Raw genomic sequence first — 9,560 nt, 5'->3', positions numbered from 1 at the left:
CTTATCAAAAAAAGGAAAGAAAAGGCTCAGATCCATGCAATCAGGAATGAAAATGGCGAAGTCACAACAGATCCCACAGAAAACCAGAGGATCATTAATACATACTATGAGAACCTATACTCTAATAAAATGCAAAACACAGAAGAAATGGACAGATTTCTAGATACTTATGAATTACCAAAGTTGAACGAAGAAGATAAAAACATTTTAAACACCCCAATCACAATCAGTGAAATTTAAAATGTAATTAAAAACTTACCAAAAAAGAAAAGCTCAGATCCTGAAGGATTCACTGCTGAATTTTACAAGACATTTAGAGAAGATCTACTGCCATTACTCTTCAGACTTTTCAATGAAATTGAAAGAGAAGGAATACTTCCAAATTCATTCCTGGAAGCAAATATCACTTTGATTCCCAAACCTGAGAAAGATGTAACTAAAAAAGAGAACTACAGGTCAATCTCTTTAATGAATATAGATGCAAAAATCCTCAATAAGATACTAGCAAACAGAATACAGAGGATCATCAAGAAGATCATACATCCTGACTAAGTTGGATTTATTCCAGGGATGCAAGGATGGTTCAACATATGTAAATCAATAAATGTAATACACTATATTAACAAAGTCAAGGAGAAGAACCACATGATCCTTTCGATAGATGCAGAAAAAGCATTTGACAAAATTCAACACCCATTCATGATAAATAAAACTTTGCAAAATATTGGAATAGATGGTCTATATCTCAATTTAATAAAGGCTATCTATCAAAAACCAACAGCCAATATCATATTAAATGGCCAAAAACTGAAAATCTTCACGTTAAAATCAGGAACAAGATAAGGATGCCCACTATCACCACTCCTCCTCAATATAGTTCTGGAAAAATTAACCATAGCAATTAGACAAGAAAAAGAAATTAAAGCAATAAAGACAGCAAAGGAAGAAGTTAAACAGTCATTATTTGCTGATGATATGACACTCTACATTGAAGACCCAAAAAAAGTCCACCAAAAGACTTCTCGACTTAATTGACACTTTTAGCAGAGTAGCTGGATACAATGTCAACACCCAAAAATCAATAGCCTTCTTGTAAACAACAGACTCACTGAGAAAGAAATTAAGGAAACAATTCCTTTCACAATAGCACCCAAAAAAATGAAGTATCTGGGAATCAATCTAACAAAAGAAGCAAAAGACCTCTACACTGAAAACTACAGCACTCTGAAAAAAGAGATTGAGAAGGATATAAGAAAATGGAAAGATCTCCCCTGCTCCTGGGTAGGAAGAATCAACACAGCGAAAATGGCTATACAACTAAAACTGCTAGACAGATTCAATGCAATACCAATTGAAATCCCAACACAATACTTCACAGAACTAGAAAGACCAATCCAAAAATTCATTTGGAAGCATAAGAGACCTAGAATAGCAAAAGCCATCCTAGGCAACAGAGACATGGCAGCAGGTATAACAATTCCCAATTTGAAACTATACTACAAAGCCACTGTGATAAAAACAGCATGGTACTGGCAAAGAAACAGGCCTGAGGATCAGTGGAACAGACTGGAAGACACAAGAACAACTCCAGATGTACTCAGCTACCTCATCTTTGACAAAGGAGCTGACAGTCCTCACTGGAGGAAAGATAGCCTCTTTAATAAATGGTGTTGGAAAAACTGGATCTCAACCTGAAAAAGATTAAAACTAGACCCTTATCTGTCACCAAGCACTAAATTAAAATCCAAGTGGATTAAAGATCTAAATATAAAAATAAAAACACTAAACCTGCTGAAAGACAAGTTAGGCAGAATTCTGGAAGACATTGGCATAGGAAAAGACTTTATGAACAAATCCTCAGTACGGGAACTAGCAGAAAGAATTAACAACTGGGATCTCATCTTATTAAAAAGCTTCCGCACTGCAAAAGAAACCAGCAACAAAACTAAGAGACAACCTACAATGAATGTGGGAAAAACTTTTTACCAGCTGCTCCTCAGACAAAGGACTATTACCTAAAATATATAAAGAACTCAAAACAACCAGCCCCCCCAATATAAAGACCCAATTCTAAAATGGGCATCTGAAATGAAAAGACATTTCTCAGACAAAGAAATAAATGCAGCAAGTAAATATATGAAAAAATGCTCCACATCACTGGTCGTTCAAGAGATGCAGATGAAAACAACACTGAGATTTCACCTCACCCCACAAAGAATGGCTGCTATCAAGAAATCAAACAATAACAAGTGTTGGAGGGGTTGTGGGGAGAAAGGAACCCTTCTCCATTGTTGGTGGGAGTGCAGACTGGTGCAACCACTATGGAAGTCAATATGGAGATACCTCAAAAACATAGGATTAGAGGTTCTATTTGACCCAGCCATCCCTCTGCTGGGTATCTTTCCAAAAGAATTAAAAGAATCATACCACAGTGATATATGCACACCCATGTTTACAGCAGCACAGTTTGTAATAGCTGCAACTTGGAAACAGCCCATCTGCCCATCAGTTGGAATCTGGATAAAGAAGATGTGCTTTTTCTATAAAATGGAATACCACTAAGCCATAAAAATGAGAAAGTAGATTCATTCATAGGTAAATGGGTACATTTTGAGGAAATACTCCTAAGTGAAATAAATAAGTCACACATATGGAAATACCGAATAGTTTCTCTGGTGTGAAAAACTAAAATAGTACTCAAGATCCTAATGGGGCAATTAAAAATGTGAAATAGGAAGAAAAGGAAGAAAGGTGTAGGGACAGTGAGAAAGATAGGGAAAGGGGAACAAGGGAAAAGAAAAAAAATATGAGAAAATGTAAAAATGGAATTAAAGTGTTTGAAGGTGGAGAGGGGAGGAGGGGGTGAAGGGAGGGTGGGGACAAGGGGAAAAAATTAGAACCAAGACTTGGCATGTAAAGGTACAGATCCCAGTAATGAATGTAATTGTACTGTCTACCTAGAATGTGCCAATAAATTCAATTTAAAATTTAAAAAAATAAAACCATCTGTATGGAATGATCTTGAAAGATCTCTCTTCAAAGACCTTTACATAAGCTGGGCAGGGTGGTCCATGCCCATAATTTCAGCACTCAGGAGGCTGAGGCAGGAGGATCACTTGGAGTTCAAGGCAAGCCTGAATTACATAGCAAGATGTTATCTCAATCAACTGATAAATCAATCCATTAATAAAAAAATAAACCCAAAAAGTTAAAAATAAAAGTCTTTACACAGCATTTGTATCAAACATTGTGTGTTTCCATCATGTAATGAAATACCTCAGTTTGGACAACATTACAAAGAGTTTTCACTGAACTCACAGTGCTATAGATGCAGGGGCACAGCACTAATTTCAGCTCTACTCTGTTGAGACACTCGTGATAGGCAATGTCGCCCATGGGAGAGGAAGAGATCACTTCACCAAACAGCCAAACAGCAATACCAGAGTCAGGTTTACCCTTGAAACAACTCACTCTCTGAGAGCTTAGGTGCCATAAGAGCTTCCTCAGTCCCATCTCAGAGAGTGCCTCTGAACATCCCACCTCTTGAGCCTCCTTGCTGAGAAACAAGCACCCAGCAGTGAACACTAGGGGACACACTCAAGCCACCCAAACACAACTCCCATGGAGAAGAAAGCAAATGCCCCTGAGCAAATAATTAAAGTTTTCACATGGTCCAGAGCTGCATCGTATAGCCTGCAGATCCCCAAATCAACTGCAAAGCAATGAAATCTAGCTGCAATACCACGAAGGGGCCTTCTAGCCAATGGGCATGAGAAAGAGGGCTTGGCACTGGGGGCCCGGGCTCAGCTGCCATTCGTGTCTCACAGCATGGGGCTCCATTCGCTGATATGCTTGTCTCCCACCCACCACAGCAGGCCCCTAGGGTTGCTGTTTTGATGGAGATTTCATTTGCCATTCTTCCTACCTTGACAGCACATCTCTAGAAAAGCCTACAGAAACCACGAACCCACCCAACCTGTGTGTTCTAGGGATTATGTGTGGGTGTGTTTCCGGGGCAAGAAGGAGGACAGAGTCAGCAAGCAGGTCTGTTCTCAGCACACATTTCCAAAGCTGTGTCATTCAAAACTTCATAGTTTAAGGGTCCTGTAGACCAGACCAGCAAGACCAGGACGCCCCCTGCAGGACACAAGAAGAGAGCGCTTGCAGTCTCACCTGATTTAAGGGTTTGGGACCTGCACCTGTGGGCTGCTCACTTGCAGGCCTAGAAGGTCCTGAACTTGACTTTGAGCTCAGACTCCTGACAAGCAGACTCTGGGACTGACAGAAGGAAGTGAGACTCTCCAGGACAAGCTATTCTTCCCCAGGACCTCACATCCACTCAGACCCTCCACACGGACGACCCGGATGCCCAAAGCATACTCAGTGTTCATCTCAGGCTGATTTTTCCTAGGTGACAATCTCCCCGAGTGCTACAGGGAAGTTGCTCTAAATGACCCCTCTACATACTCCAGAGTGATTGATGTAGGTGACACAGGTGGTGGGAGCTTAGCCTGGAGAACAATTTAAGACCCTGGCTTGGCAGAGCTCAGTGCCATGTCCCAGCCATACCCACCCAGCCCTGGCTGCAGCTCTTTCTCGTGTTCAGCCAGTGGGCAGGAACCCCAGCCTATCCCTTCATCAAAATCAAATGAGGACCTTGGCTCTGCATGTTCAGGTCAGCCCCATCCTACTGTGACTGTGCTTGATTTTAAAAAGATGAGCCAGAAAGAAAGGGATCTGGGCAGAGAGGCATCATGTGGGTTCTCCTGTCTGTGCCAGGTAGGAGAGGCATCATAAGGGGGGAACAGAAGATGGAAATAGCCCTCAAAAGAGCCAGCAGGCTGGACCTGTGTCACATAATCATCTAGTGTGTACACCATAGGACTCTCATCTTTGGTTTGCAAGGAGAAAGGTGGGGGCAGGAAGTGAAGAGAGGATCCGGGAGCTGTCCTGTGCTAGGCTGAAAGGTGATCAGGAGCTGCAGCTTGGAGAAAGAAGTCCACCATTCCTCTGGCAGTGGGCTATGACAACAGGAAAATGGCTCTTGCCATATGCACAGTCTGCAAAATCTGGTCTCAGATATGCATCAAAGCAGCCCAATGGATCCTCCCTGGATTGCAAGATATGGTGCAGATTGGAGGTGAAACCTGGGTGGGAACAGGCCAGGAGTGCATCTCAGCCATGCTGCTGTCACCTTAGTCACCCCTTCTGCAGACTTCTACTGAGGTTGGCCAGGCCAGGCCCACGTTAGGGTCCTCTGCTCCAGGGGAGGCTGAGGGTGTCAGAGCTGGGAGAATCAGGGCTTTTGCTGCACAGTTAGGCAGACAGAACCCACCTGTTGGTCATGCAGTTGAAAAGCTGTGGGCCTTTAGTGATCACTGGTGTTTCTCAAAAAAAAAAAAGTGGAGAAAGTCAGAAAGTGGGCAGCAGTCAAGCTTAGAGGCCAGAAGCCAATTTCCTGCCATTTCCCCTCCACCAAACTCCAACAAAGTTTTGGTTTTGTAGATTAAGGAACAGATATTGCATGCCCATCAGGAAGACCTATAATCTCTCAACTCCAAGCATGCATCCCTTTTAGCAATGCTCTGGACTATGTCTGCTTTGTACTCAGGAATGTCCAGTAGAGTCAGCAAAGGTGGCATTAGACCAGGACCAGCTGTGTCCCCCACCACCAACAGGCCTACTCACAGGGCCGCAGCCATCTGTTGGAGTCAGTCTCCTGCCTCTGCCCTCTGTCCCTCTGGAACATCTTTTCTATCCTCCCTATGAGACCCTAAATGCAAAAGACCCAAAGCACAACACAAACTGAGTGTCCCCAGCTCAAAAATTTGAAATGTTCCAAAATCTGATGCTTTTGAATGCCATACGACACTATAAGTGGAAAATTATACATCGGACCTAGTCATGGTCAAAATGCAGGTGTGCAAAAAATGCCATATAAATTCACCTCAGGGCTGTGAGTATATGGTGCAGCAGAACTCACATGAGCTCCACGTTCTGGCTTGGGCCTTATCCCCACCACGGCTCACCAGGCATATGTAAATACTCCACAATCCAAGGGAATCTGAAATCTGACACACTTCTCACCCTAGGCACTTCAGATAAGGGACACTCAACCTGGATCGCTTTTTCTGATCCTAGAAGGTCAGGTTTTGTGACAGCTGTTGTGTAAGTCACTTTCCTTACAAAAGTGGCCACCAGAAAAGGCCCCTGCCAACAGAAAAGCCCTGTACTATGGCCTGTCCAGATTTTAGGATGTGCCCAACTCAATGGAGGCAACAACAGAACCCCAATTTTGAGGAAGTCCTCTGGTACCCCGTAGAAACCCAGCAGTGTAGTAAGAGGGAGCTAACAACCACTGAGCTTGTACCTGGTGCCAATTACTCACATGTCACCCTACAATGCAGGTCCTTTCTCCTTTTTACATTGTGCCCACCCACCTGGCAAGATCCATCCAGGTGCCCAGGCAGGAAGCCAAGGCCGTGCAATGGAGACGGAGACCACTTCCTCAGGAGCCACCAGGAGGCACAGTGGCTCTGTGAGAGGTCCCAGAGTCCTCAGCTGCCAAGTGAAGGCCTGTCTGGGTCTGGGTGTCTGGGGTAGGAAATGCTTTTTTCCTTCTCAATGCTCTTCACTCACCACCCAAGCAGGAAACTGTGTCCCCCTAACACTGCTGGTGGGAAAACTGCTACTTTATGGTCATGAACAGTGGCAAACAAAACTGATGGACCAGAAGTTAGATAATTAAGAGAACCATGAGGAGTTCTTCATAAAGCCTTGGGGACCAAAGAAGACAAAAGTCATGGTCATATGAGTTACCAGGAAGCTGTGTCCTAGAAGAATGCTGGAAATGCTGAAGGGGGTCCTTAAAATAAGCTGGTAGGCTGTGACGAGCATTCTGAAAAGCCAAACTAGACTAAAACAGAACAAATGTTTTTGTTTTTCCTGTGTGTGTGTGTGTGTGTGTGTGTGTGTGTGTGTTAGACTAAAACAGAACAAATGTTTTTGTTTTTCCTGTGTGTGTGTGTGTGTGTGTGTTCTGAATTGAAAACTAAATTGCATTTCTTCTTTCTCTTTGCATTGTAAGTTCTGAAATCCATTGGTGGTGGAGGCCAGCACTCCGGCTCAAACCTAGTCTATGGCTTGGACATGCTGTCATGAATTAAAAATCAGCTCTTGTCTATAAATGATTCCTTACTTTCCAGGATGGTGCTACCTGGAGTTGGAGGAGACAGGGAGTAAATCTTGATAACAGTAAAGGGAAAGAAAGGAAATACGGAGAAGTGAAAGGGCCTAAATGTGGGGACCACAAACTCCACTGTCCCCATGACAACACAGATACATCCAAGGAGACAAACGATATTGTCTCACACTGAGAAACCCAATGGTCCCACTGCCTGCCTTGCAAGCACAAGGTCCTGAGTTCAATCCCCAGTACCAAAAACAAAACAAAACAAAAAACTACTGCTCATCCTCCTTGCATTTTTCTACAGCTATGATCACAGTTTGGACCTTACCTCTGTTTTCAGTTGACACCACCAGTAGAGTTCAGGGGAAGTAGATTTGGATGTTGACAAACAGATTATCTGGTGGTTGTAGAAATAGATTTTCATTTTCTAGACTGATAAAAAGAAACTTTTGTGATTTTTCACGTAGGCACTGAACAAATGAAATGTGATTCATGTCTCTCCAATGAGGGTAGAATCAAATTTCAGGAAATTTTAATATTTCCAACATTTACACAGTGATTTCCACTGGTAATAGAGAAGGAGAAAGACCACACACAATCGAGGCTTGGGCTTCTGGGTAGACTCAGCTTGCCACGAGCCCGGTGACAGCCACCTCCTCCGCTGCAGCTATGCTCTAAGACTGAACTCAACTGGGTATCTGGAATCCCAGCCTTCTCCGAGACAGGAAATGGGACCCACTTCCCATGTTCTCCTTCCATGCCTCTCAGGTGAGCAGCAGTACCTGGGAGCTCAGGAAAAGTGGAGGTTAAGAGCCAGGCTCCAATGTCTCCAATGGGGAGCCGGTGTCTGGTGGCACCCCTAAAGCTTCGGGGTCGGGGGAAGCAGTGTGGATTCCTGAGAGTCCTTGTCTCCCAGGGCCACACAACAATTCCGCTTCTACTTCTCGTCCTTCAGACCTCATGTTCTGCCTTTCTGAGAACTAGCGTCACCCCCAGTAACTCATTCCAGCCTTTCTGGATCTGTCCTCTGCAAAGCAAGTCTATCTTATGAAGGAAACCAGAGAGGCATGGCCCACTTCTTCCATTTCCAAAACACACTGTGCATCCATCAGCAAGCACACATGTGTTGGAGGAAAGTTTGTAAACATGAGACAGGATCCAGAGCAGAGAGAAGGCTATGTGTGTCCCAAAAGATGTGAGAGAGGTCACTTCCTGACCCTCAGAAGTTTCAGTATTTGATCAGTTCCTGAGATTAAACAGTAAAGAACTAAAGTACAAGTGTAAAAATAGTGCAAAGGAGCATTTTAAAGGCTGCCTTCTGGATCAAAATTAGAAGGGATTCCAGGACTACTCCCCCAAATTGCCATCAGCTCTCTGACTGGGGAACTGATGTTTTTTCCACCTTATTCCTAGGGCCATAGGATTCCCTTTAGCTATGGGGACTCATTCTAAAACTCTTAGTGGATGACGGAAACTTTAGATAGTAAGCTCTATCTTCAGCATCCTCCCTGTACATACATACTTCTGATAACATTTAATTTATAAATTAGACACGGGACAAGACCAGCAATAATAAATACTAATAAAATAGAGCAACTCTAAAATAAACTGCAATAAAAGTTATGGGGAGGTGGTCCCTCTCTCTCAAAATGTTTTATTGCTCTGCCCACGCCCTTCTTCTTATGATGTAAAATGACTCTTAAGTGACACCAAGACCAAGCAGTTAAGGACAGTGGCCAGGGATCCATCAGGACAGGGGCCAGGTGAGCTCCAAGAGTCTCAGGAAAGCCTGGGGAATCCTGTCCCATTGGGATGGGACAGCATCCAGCAGCCCCCATAATATGGGGTATAGCTTCAGATCCCAAGGTTCTCAGGTGAGAGAACACTGTTTTAAGAACTTTTTGTGTGTGATTTTAAGAAACTAATAGAAAATTTAAGATTTCCCCAAATCATAAGTTGCCTAATACAAAACATCCAATGTTGATTGATTTTTTCCCCCTGTAACTGATGTTTTTCTCTAAATATCATGGTCAGAATCCTTCCAAATGTGTCCACACTGAAAGTCCACCCTGTGCTTCACACATGTCATCTGTTACGGTTTATATCTAGGTGTACCTCAAGAATCTCGTGCACACATATGCAGATGATTGGATGATAGGGCTTATAGTCGGCCTGCTGTTAGGAGGCAGGGTCTAGTCAGAAGAGTCTAGTCACTCTGGGCATAGCCTAAAAGGGTTCATCTTCCTCCACAGCTCCTCCACCGTCCACCATGACACAAGCAACTTTACTCCACCAGGCCCTTCCACCACGCTGTCCTTCCTGGAAGCCAGCAACTATAGATTTAAAATGTGAACCAAAATAAGCCTCTCCT

Source organism: Fukomys damarensis, unplaced genomic scaffold, assembly GCF_012274545.1.
Source record: "Fukomys damarensis isolate Sample0158 unplaced genomic scaffold, DMR_v1.0_HiC HiC_scaffold_9, whole genome shotgun sequence".
In the NCBI taxonomy this organism is placed as follows: domain Eukaryota; kingdom Metazoa; phylum Chordata; class Mammalia; order Rodentia; family Bathyergidae; genus Fukomys; species Fukomys damarensis.
This window is presented reverse-complemented; position numbering follows the sequence as displayed.